This window comes from Pleuronectes platessa, chromosome 7, assembly GCF_947347685.1.
Source record: "Pleuronectes platessa chromosome 7, fPlePla1.1, whole genome shotgun sequence".
In the NCBI taxonomy this organism is placed as follows: Eukaryota; Metazoa; Chordata; class Actinopteri; order Pleuronectiformes; family Pleuronectidae; genus Pleuronectes; species Pleuronectes platessa.
In genome coordinates, this window is record NC_070632.1 from 13734737 (window position 1) to 13746470 (window position 11734).

Consider the following 11734-nt stretch of genomic DNA (forward strand, 5'->3'; position numbering starts at 1 on the left):
TCATATGTCAGAGCTGTTAGTCAATCATGTTTAGCCTACATCTTCCTCACCATGTATATATTCCTTCATTGTCTAATTTCAATCATTATAATTAAAAGAGAAATAACCTTTTGCATATTTTATATGTTGTATGGTTTCGATAAATATATCTCTATACACCAGAAACTAATTCATCTTTTCAATCTATATTTAATGCTGTGTTGGTGTGTCCGAGCGTCTTATAACAGATGCAGGTTAAATCCTGAATAAGCTGCAGGTCTTTCATAATTATTTTCAATCACTTGATCAGTTAATCTAAAATTTGTTATTAGTTGATTTAGCCTATACTCCTGAATATACCAGCACCACTTGTGTGTGAGAGTAGGAAAAGCAGAAAAGGTTAAATGTACATGTGCACTGAAAAGATGTTAAACAAATCTCAGTGAGAGAGAATAATACTGATGATAATGTCAAGTCTGATAAACTGGGTGATTTGACAACAGCAATATGCCACAAAACACATAGAAATATATACATGAGTTCCTCAGGAGACTTGATGGTATAATACGTGTAGCCCTGTATAACAATCATTAGGATACAGTGCAGAAAGTTCATTATAAATAGACAAGTTCATATTATTAAAAAATAGTAGTTCAATTAAGGTTAAATACGGGATAAAACGTGATACATATAATATACACAGTTAATAAATAGATGTGTGGTCATTGGGCAGTAACAAAGTCACAGCCAATCCATCTAGAAAGGGGAGGGACATGAGGTGCAACGTGTGGGTTCAGCATGCTTTGAGCAGGTGAGAGGGAGAGAGAGATGGTCCGGAGTCCTGGAGGGAAAGTGTCGTGGTTTGGGAAACATTGGAGAGGTGTCTCGAGGTCGACTACTCGTTGTCCTGTTGTGTGCACTTCTATGTTGCCTGCCAAAGGTGAATATATTATGTATGCCTTCAATTGTATGCTGTAACTCCATGTTGTAGTGAAACAGACCGAATGTGAAATGTTATTAGCCACCCGCTAGCATAGCAACACGAGCCACCCGCTAGCATAGCAGCACGTGTTGAATAGCATAGCTTTAGCACTGTTGTTGTTTCAATGCTAAAACGGGATAATCGTTAAGTCTGTATGATTTAGTGTGAAGATTTTATGGCTCAATATAGTATGTGTAATTAAAGGAGACGGACGTCTGTGAAGGGAGAGAAACTGAGATGGTTGCTGCTGGATGGACCCTGTTGTTTTCTTCTTCTCTGGATTTGTGCCTGTGTTTGGATTGACTGTCATCATCATCATCATCACCCCTATCTGAGATTATCATTGCCCTGTTGCTCCTCGTTTTGGACTTGTGAGTATTTAACTGACATGAAATGCACGTGCTTTTATTTTATGCTCTGGGTTGAGTGAAGTGGCCACCACAGTTTTCAGGTCTCACCGCACCCGAGCATCATCACAGGCCTGCAACTGAGCCTCAAGGTTATATTTTCTGGAGTGGGCCCACATATGATTTTCTGTTTGTAAATTTAAACTTGAATTGTTTTGTTTGATTCATAGACCTGGGTAAGGTACATTTTTATTTAACATTTTAGAAATTCAGGAACTGTTTACAGCATTTAAAGAAACCCTGTATTTTTTATTTTGTGCATTTATTTTATATGGAAAATAAACACCTGTTGACGGTTTAGATTTTTGTAAATACAGTTGTGGTGGTCGTTAATAGTAATTAGGGGGATTTAAACATTTTTTTAGTGTTAATGAACTCAGGCCCAGGAGATCTGGGTTACATACGTTTAATGCAAAAATGTAAATTATACAAATTGTCACATTGGATATTGAAGAAAACCTGCAGTCTATAAATAATGAAAAACACTCAGTCTATCAAAAAACATGCAGACAGAAATATTAACATTATTTGTGGACTTTGAAAAGAACACAAGTAGATTCTTTCTGTCAGGTGAAACCACTAAAATGACTAATATAGTAAAATCAGTCTCACTTTTAGCTTTACACTTTCATGATTTGATTCCAAAGGATTTGAAAATGGTCTGACATCCTTTAAGATGGAAACATAAAAAGAAAAAAACAGAGTTGCATTGAAGTGTGAGATATTACAACTCAAACACAAATATTACCTGATTTGTGACATTTTCTGAAAACGAATGATGTATGACGATTAAAAGAGAGCAGATTTACGATAACAGAATTTTTAGAAAGTTAAGAACTGGTTGACCTAGTGACCCAATCACTATAGATCATACGATGAACACATTTTTTTCTCCAAGCAGCAGTATATTGTGTCCAGTTATCAGTGATGGAAAGTGTCGGACACATACCCTTATCAGTTCTCCGTCCAACAAACATGTGATAGATAGCTGGGCTGGAAAAGTGATAAGGAGATGTGCTCGACAACATTATAACCTGAACAGCAATATTTTTGTAATATTACAATAATGAAAAAACAAAACAAAGGCCTTCAAAACAAAACGGTGAAAAAAAGCTCAGAACGAAGTCACCCTGAAGCAAAAAATAATAAAATAAATAGTCTCACTTAGTCGTAAAATCATCAGCACAAAAAGTTCATCCTGAGTGTTTACAAAAATCTGTGTCCACAGTTTTTAGCGCTGATAAACGCAAATGTCCTCAGAGAAAGATGATGTCTACACCGCTTCATCGCCAGGACCAGAAAAGTGTCCAGCTGCAGTCGGCGTCCACTCCTGACAACACAGCTCGGTGTGCAAACAGGCAGAGTAAGTTCGAGGACCCGTCCCATGGTTTTATTTCCCTGTGGCCCCACCTCATCCCCGGTGCTGTCCTTTCTCTTACTGGTTCACAACGAATACATCAGATTTTATCTATTCACCCCCTGCTCTCTGCTTTGTCAGTCATTGATGTGCAATGGGACTGACTTAGTCCCAGGAAAGGATTAACAGCCAGAACTACACTTTTTAACCGAAAATCGAATTAAATAATAATCATACGTGAACCAAATTAGATGAAATACCGTGCACAACAAATTGTTAAAAGAAATTGATAAAAGATGATGAAATTTGTATATTCCACAGTTTAAGAACCTTTTATCTTTACTTTAATCCCTGAGAGAAGGTTTATATCAAGCTTTTATTTTATTTTTTTAAATGGAGACTTAGATCTGAGGAATGTTTTAACTTGTTAACAGACCTCTGAAATAACTGACATGTAACCTATGAAAAAATACTAGCAGTTAGTATTTTTTTGCTTCATTGCAGATTAACCAGGTATGAATACAACATTTTCTAACTTCACTCTGCACCATAGACTGTTTATAAAAAGCTTTGGAGACGACTTCCAGTACACAAATAATAAAGAGTGACAGTATATTCTAGAACTGTTTGAGGAGGACTCACTTATGACAAGGAATAATTCTGTAGTTCTAGACTCCACAACATTAACCCAGGACAAACAAACAGCCCATATCTAAGCAGTTTAGAAACTGACAATGCACTATTAATTGAAAATTAACTCTATAAATTATGTTTAAATACTAGAAGCCTTTGATTCTTTAGTGAACCAATTATCAGATCACCTTTCATTCCTTTCACAATCTTTGAAATCAGGATCATCGAACATGAACAGACAAATATGCTTCATATGCAACATCTGACCCCGCCGGCCTGTTATCTCTCTGTACTGGGCCTGTAGTTGGCAGAGGAAGGACAGCAGACGTCTCTGTGTGCTTTGCCGCTGGTTATCTCTGCCCAGTTCCTCCCCATCGGTGTGAAAAGTCCCGCAAATTAAACACGGCTGGCTCGCTTTCTGATCCAGTTCCGGATTTCTTCTCCACACCAGCCGCCAGCAGCAGTCACACGGATGAGGGGAGATCTGCCAAGCATCTCCGCTGCAGTGCTCTGCATCTCCTCTGGGATTAGCTGCACTGCATTCCCACCGTCAGCAGCACCAGCCCCCCCCCCCCCCCCCCCCACACACACACAGGGGCATGGTCCACTATACAAACACGCACACACATAAATTCCTTTTCTTTCTCTTCTCTCCCTCTGTCTCCCACAGACTCACACCAGTCTGGTTTCACCTCCTCTGTTCCCTCTCTCATCATCTCTCCATTCTCACGTACTCGTTCTCACATGCACACACACAGTATATCATGCTACAGCATCATTCCCTCTCTATCCGTTTATGCAATTCCTCCCATAGACAACAAGAGATGCTGTAGGATGACTTAACATTATTTTTTAAGTTGCGGCCGCGCTGTGTCCTCCCTGCTATGACAGGACAGAGACCTCATGCCCTCGTCTCATCCTCTATGGGGATGGTGGATCACAGTGTATGGACAAGAGGTCAGCGAACACATCATCACAAAATGCTAGAGGCCTTACATCACATCTACAACTACTAAGAACTTATTTATGAAATAAAATAAAGGTAATCTCTGCAGAAATGAGGGAATCGCTTGCATGTTTTCTGTCCTTTCTGATCGACCACATGTTTGTTTCTTTCCTTCAAACACAAACACCAAAGGCTTCCTGAATCCCACCATTCACTGAGGTAAATTCCAATTAAAGAGGCTGCATCCCAACGGAGGGCTGGCCCCTGGGGGTGACCTTTGGCCCCTGTCGAGACCTTCCACCCCTGGTGCATCCTCCTGGGTCATGATTGGCAGTGGTTAAATAACCATAGACGACCAGCCAAAGACAGGGTAGGATTTCCACTGCGTCTATTTTGTCTGCAAACAAAAGAGGTGCTCAAATTTAGTGGAGGACTGATTCGGCTTTTCCCAGGGAGACCAGGTAATTCCCACTAATGACGCCCCAAGAGAGCGAGAGAGAGAGAGAGCAGGGAAGCTTGAGGATTGGCTGACTGCAGAATGATACAGGCATGCATGTGAGAACACGGTGAATCAAACTGACTTTCACATCACAGAGCTCACAAGCAGCGGATCGATGCAGCAGTGAAATCTTGAGTGCCCAAATGTCTTATGATTAATTTTTCAAGAAAACAAGCTGCACGTTGCTTCTACACAAATCACCAGACTGCATGTGAACTGTCCTGCAGCATTCCTCCAAAATACAGTAGAGTGCACGTCAGAGGCTCAAATCAAATGAATCTCCAGCAGAGGGCACCATAGATGATTTCTATTTATAGAAGTTGACAAAGATTTCTAAAGGGGATTAGAGGCTTCCTGAGGTTGCCTTGTTCGGTTTTCTGGGAGAAAAGGGTATATTTTCTCTGACTGAGTGCTTACAGGAGACTGCAGAGCAGCCATTACTCTTATCAGTGTGAACAGTGGGGATAATTATAATATGTTCAACTGTAAATACGCAAATGGATCTTGCTAATCCTCATCTGGCGTGGTATTTTTGTACCTGACAGCAGCAGCGGTAGATTCATCCGTATTTGTTGATGCTGTTGATTGTAAAGTAGTATTGTACTGAACTGACAGTACAGCAGCACTGGATATGTTTGATTTGTTTACAGGCATGTGCTTCGCAAGGCGCTGGCATCTAACCGACATATCTCAAATCTCGAAGAAGACTTTTGACTGAACCATTTTTGGCAGCAATAAACTTGACTCAGTTGCTATGGACACATGATGATGTTTTCTTTTTTCAACTTTTTTTCCCCTATCTGTGTCCATGACAACAAAATGTCTGTTACAGGAAATGGAACGTTTCATAAGGCTCCAGGACGAGAGGAGGGCTGATGTTTTCAGTGATGGCAAGTTAACACTGGTGAAGAATGCATTGAATGTTATGTATTACTACTGATATGCATGCAGATCCCTCAGCATATGAAACCAACTGTAAAGGGTAAAACTTGTCTGGTTATGTAACAGATTTTAAAGCACTATAAATATGACACCATATACGGTCATATATCATTTTTGCAGTCTTTTTAAATTGCAACTGCCCCTTATAAATACACCATATCTTTAACGTATGAAAAAGTAATTTATCCTGGAAGATGAAGGTTATGAAATGAATCCTGAGCTTGAGTTGTGGATGATCATTAAATTATAAGCATTCTGTAGATATGTACATGCACTAATAAACTGACTCTTCACACAGTGAGTGGAGATCAACTGAGCCCTAAAGGCAGGGTGTTGGCAGAGAGGAGCAGGAGGGTGATGGTGGAATATCGCTGATGACAAGACAGTCTGCTGGAATAGTTGCTGTAGTTTACCTCATGAAGATGACCCATTAAGATATGGCTCGACAAGACATGAAAATATTTAACAAATCATATATGTATCCTTACAATTAATGTCTCAGGTTTATTTAAATCCCTTTACCTACGTGCTCAACACAAGAGATATCATATACAAATCTGTTATCAAGCATTTACACATGTCTACCCATAAACGGAATTATAAAAGGTTGGAAAGCCTCTCGTAATCAGTTAGATGCTGCTGTTAATTTGATGGTAGGTTGAGTTTTCCACACTATTAGTTTACTATATTTTAATTGGTTAATGACAATGGTGCAGCAGGACCTGCTTCTTTTGAAAGACCACTAGATGGTGGTGTCAAGTCAACCATTAGTCGGATGAAAGTGTGTGAGGCACCAGGCTCATTATTAGCACATGATGAGGTTGCACTTCTTCACAGAGGCAACCACAGGCAGATAAATGTTCAACAGTGATAAGGGGAGCTAACCGGGTGGTAAACAAAGCAAAAAACAGTCAACACGAGAGGACATTCAAGCTCATTGGGAAATAAGAAAACTGCCCCTTTTTAATACACATGATGTATTTAGGAAAAAGACAAGTTGCAGTGAGAAAAACAATGAAAACACAACATTCAAAATACTTGCTAGAATTTTTATTTTGCATTCTATAAAAATATAAATTCAATGAACTTGTGCTGAGAAAATAAAAGGAGGTTCAGATGTAGATCAGAGGACATTTTAGGCTAACTATGACTTCTTCACTGACTAAATAGCTCAGTCTTAGGCTCAGTTAAACATTTCACCATTTTAGGATCTTTTCCAGCATAGACACATACTAGGCCAAGTAGGACTCATGGGGACCAAAGTCCTAATGTTGGAAAACTTAATATCTGAGCTACTGGTTAAGATCAGGAATAAGGTTTTGATAAGACTTTTCACAATGAATGGAAGTCAATGCAAAGTCCTGGTGAGGATAGCTGCATAAACCTGTTTATGTGTGTGTGTGTGATCCATGTATACCTCATGTTGTGGGGACCTATAACCAAAGTCACCTTTTGGGGACTTGTCCCCCCTTATGGGGACTCGTCCTCCTTATGGGGACAAAAGCAACTCCCCATAACGTAAATTATTACATTTTAGGTGAAGACTTGTTTACGTTAAAGTTAGGTTTAGGCTAAGGGTTATACTTAAGTCGATGTTATGTTCTCTGGAGTTGTAAAAACACAGCTGTGTGTGTGTGTGTGTGTGTGTGTGTTTGTCTGTATTATTGTTCCACTTAAATTATCATTACCAGGTTACATTGATTGATGACAGATACATGGCATCTGATGACAGCAGAGGTTTTTATGTCTCGGTTGACGGCGGAGGGAAAAAACCCTGAAATGCATTTCCATAAAATGCTGCAGTAAAAAGGGAGAGAAAAGGGGTATTAAAGATCACAACCTCAAATATTAACTCTGCACACTGTTGCCAAGTCTTGTTGCTATGGAGATTGCATCCTACTGCAGGTGTGAGTAACGGCAGAGGAAGTCAACTGTGCTTCCCTCTCTGTGTCTCTTTCTGTGCCTCTCTATCTTACATTCTGCTCTCTGCATGTGTGTGTGTGTGTGTGTGTGTGTTCCCACATGAGACATGCTAATCAACAGCCTTGATGATTGAGAGCTAGGTGTTAATACTATGTGCTTTACATGTTGTGCACTTTCCGAACTTCCTACAATCTCTGTGTGTTCCAGTAGATCACAATCAATAGCTCCATTGTCCACAGATCTCAGCATATTCTCTCCTCTGCCATTGTGTCTAAGAGGTCTCTCAAAAAGGCAGCAAAAGAAAGACCTCTGGCCTGTGCCAATGTAATAAGCCCCCGGGCCGGGTGTGCACAAGGTACATTGGCTGATGAAACAAATAGATGCATGTGTCCAAATATTGCTGGGAGATCTCTAGCGAACCGACATGGGCATTGCGTCTACGTCAGCGTTGTTGCAAGAAATTCGGTGTGAAAAAGCGAAATAAAATGAATCTGACCTGGAGAGATGTGATATGACTCTTTCCAAAAAATGTACGTCTGTATCTTCAGATGGTCTGGAACTTCTTTGGAGGGGATAAGTGTTTGACAAAAACATCAGGAAGGAAACAATTAAATCAGTCTTTATCATTATGATCTGTGCATGATTACAAAGTTGGATTTAATAAAAAAACAATCTTGTCAAGAGATTTGTCAATGAGTTGACTATTGATTAAGAACAATTATAATTATGATTATTTGACATTTCATCAACTATTTTGTTTAATTCCAGCTTTTCAGTTCGTAGAATTTACTGCTAGTACTACCTGATCTCCAGGCAATTCTAATTATATTACTCTTTTGAGTAATTTTGCAGCAACACTGAATGAATGAAAACATTGAATCTAAATAGTTACTGTATGCCCCCGACCCCCCACCCCCCGCAAGAATTACACCCTCACATTGACTTGTCCAGTTCCATCAGATTTGGAGCTGTTGTTATGCACTGCAGGCGGCTGCTGCTCGGCTTCCTTGTGGCTTCGTGGCTTTGAGTCTAAGTGAGGCAGACTGAGGGAGGCTTATTAATCCCAGGGCTGCAGCTTCGCTCTAAAGGCCACAATCAGCGGAATAAAATGCACTTGCTGTGTAACAGAAATAGACTTCTAAATGTTGATCATCTAAATATACAGAACGAAGTGCAGACGTTAGGGTTCAACGTGTTTGATACAGCGTTGTTATTAACAGGGGCTGACGTTCCCTCAGTTCACAGCTCAATCGCCCTGCATGTGCAAGCCCTGGTGAGCCTGCACATTTGTATTACGATTGCATTAAAAGCTCACTCGAGTGTCGGAATGTGTTCAGGACTTCATTTTCAAGTAGGTTAAAGATAAAAAAGATAAAAGTTAAGGGTCTGCAGTGAAAGGACACAGAGGGGTTTCTACTTCCATGGTTACCGCTGCTCAAAGAAGACAATAAAGGAGAGAGAAAGAAAGAGCCCAAGAGGAATTGATTTACAATATTTCAGATTAAAAAACGGTTTTAACACCACGTTCCTCTTACATGGCTCATAAAATACCTCTGACAAATGAATGACATATTGAACACCGAATGATCTGTATGTCATTAGCAGCAGACTGGAAAGGGCAGCAGTTTGACGAGCAAATATAAATCAGAGATGGCAAGCCAATGATACTGGCAAATACAAATTCGACTCGGCAGACTTTAGTTTGTCCTCGCCACCGTGCTGGTTGGTTGACATTGAAAATCACCAAGAGCAACAACAGCTGTTTGAAAGCAATACAGGAAGAATGCTCTGGTAGACATATGCTGAGTGGCATATGAAAGGATAAAGGGCAGGGCATGTCTTAACAATCCAAACCCATGCTGTGTCTCTCCATCTCTCAGTACTGTCCTACTTCCTTACCTATGGCTCTCAGCACAAAGCAGTAATCTTTATAAACAGGTTCCAAATACATTTTAGAATTTCATTTTAAAGGGTCCAGCAATGGCCCGAAATTTGCACCGTTTTTTCTAGCAACCATTATGCAAACTAAAATGATATAGTTTTGGATGTGGATTTATACAGTATCATACTGCATAGATGGACATCACTTCTCCACTTCCTCTCACTATCCAGAAATGAAGCCAAAAATGTTTTGGGCTTGTAAACCTTGGTTACATCTGCATTAATACAACAGGGTAGGATATGTGGGAATGACCAAATTAAATCTGTTTGAAATGTAATTAGATCCATCATGCTTTGTGATGCAATGTTGTACCTCACTGATGAGGGTTTTTTTTTCACAGTGCAGTCGATGGTACAGAGGAAGTTGTATCAGACTTTGAATGTATACGCAACGTCGATTTTGGATCAACTTATCATTTTGTTTTATCTTTTTTTCAAGATTTGTTGGAAATATCATTAATTCCAGAAAAAGACCTTAAGATGTCCTGACTGCAGCAGCTGGGATAATATAATTTTTTTCGAGAGCCCCCGTCAACAGTGGTATAACCTGTCCTGGGCCTGGTGAGCACTGGGCTATAGGTCAAGTGAGGGTTCTCTGCCAGGATTTGACCAGTAAGGCTCATTAGTCCCTATTGATAGGCCTGATGATAGGTTCTCTGAAGGGAGCAGCCAAGGAAAAGGTCATGGTATGGATCTTAATTTGACCTTGCTAACCTGTGGCTGATTGGCAGCATCTGTCATCCTTAGATTTAATTTAACAGTGATTAAGTACTGCAGAGATCATATTGGCAATAACCCCTGTTGGACGTCTCATTGCCCCTGTTCCTCTGGATGAAATCTGTGCCGAGCTGCCATTCTTTATGGCACAACTTTGCCTTTCTGGTGTGAGGTGGGATGTGGCTGGAGTGATAATTTCTTGTTTGTCCCTCATACTATAATATGTTGTGTGGTATCTGGTTGAAATTTTTTCTGCCAATGTTTTTTTTGCAGGTTTAGCATTATTTACATTGCTGTTTATGGATGCAGGTCTGAACATAAACTACATTTCCTACAGTTAACAGTCATGTGAGGCTGTACTTACACATGCTCACAATGAAAATGCTAAGATGCTAATGTTAGGAAGGTTAAAAAGATTATCATTTTAGGCATCTTAGATTTTGCATGTTAGTTATATTAGGCTAGCGAGCAAAAAATGCAGCAGAGCCTGAGAGAACGAGTCACGAATGCTGCCATCATGCACATCTAGAGCCATAGTCTCAGCATATGGTATTGCCGTATCTTTCAAGCAGCAGTGTCTTGTCGAAGTTGGTGTTTGAAGAGAAATCACAAAGGCCAGATAGTGAAAATCTGGCTCGCCTCTGCCAGGCAAGTCCTTTTAATGAGGAGGTGTTGCAAACAAAACTATAGATCAAATGACGTAGCACATAGGGTCTATGCCTAAATTTGGACATGTTTTTAGTTACTGTAAGTTGAAGTCACCCGGTAGATCTTTGCTCCTCCCTTAGCAGGTCAGATACTATCCCCTAGGTCAAAGATCATTCCCAAGAGGGTGACAAATAACCCAAACACATGAAATAACACGTACGAAGCCTGAAACATCAGAATCAAGTAACTTAAGAGGGTAGCATGCCATCATGGTATATGACCATGTTAGAAAGTTCCATTAGCTGAATTTACGACAGTATCAAGGTCTCACTGATACACTGACCAATCACAAGTCAGTCTAAAACTTGGCCATTAATCAGTTTGCTAGGAACTTCCAAAAAATGACGGACACTATACAGAAGAAAAAATTATTTGACGCATACATTAACTAATTTGTTTGGTCCAGATTCCATCTGGTAACCTGGAGGAGGCATGACCTGTGCTGCAGCCAGCCACCAGGGGTAAATCGGGACACTCTGGCTTCAATTTTGAGGAGCTGTCATGATGTCAATCTTATGCAGTCAGTACTGAACACAGTTTGTGTTAAATGCTGATAAAAGTTGTTAACATGCTCAAGATGACAACGCTAACATGCTGCTGTTTAGCAGGTTTAATTATTTCCCATCTTGGTTCAGCATATTAGCAAGTTAGTTCAGCCAGGATCATAAATGTAAAAACAACATTTCATGACAAACCATCC

The 11734-nt window shown here is 40.0% G+C and overlaps 1 long non-coding RNA gene across 1 annotated transcript; it reads left to right on the forward strand.

The window, feature by feature from the left end:
• Positions 1-558: 558 nt before the first annotated feature.
• Positions 559-1680, forward strand: LOC128444736 (uncharacterized). Its single transcript, XR_008339184.1, has 2 exons — positions 559-919; positions 1166-1680. It is a non-coding gene; the product is annotated as an uncharacterized LOC128444736 (long non-coding RNA).
• The last annotated feature ends 10054 nt before the right edge of the window (positions 1681-11734 follow it).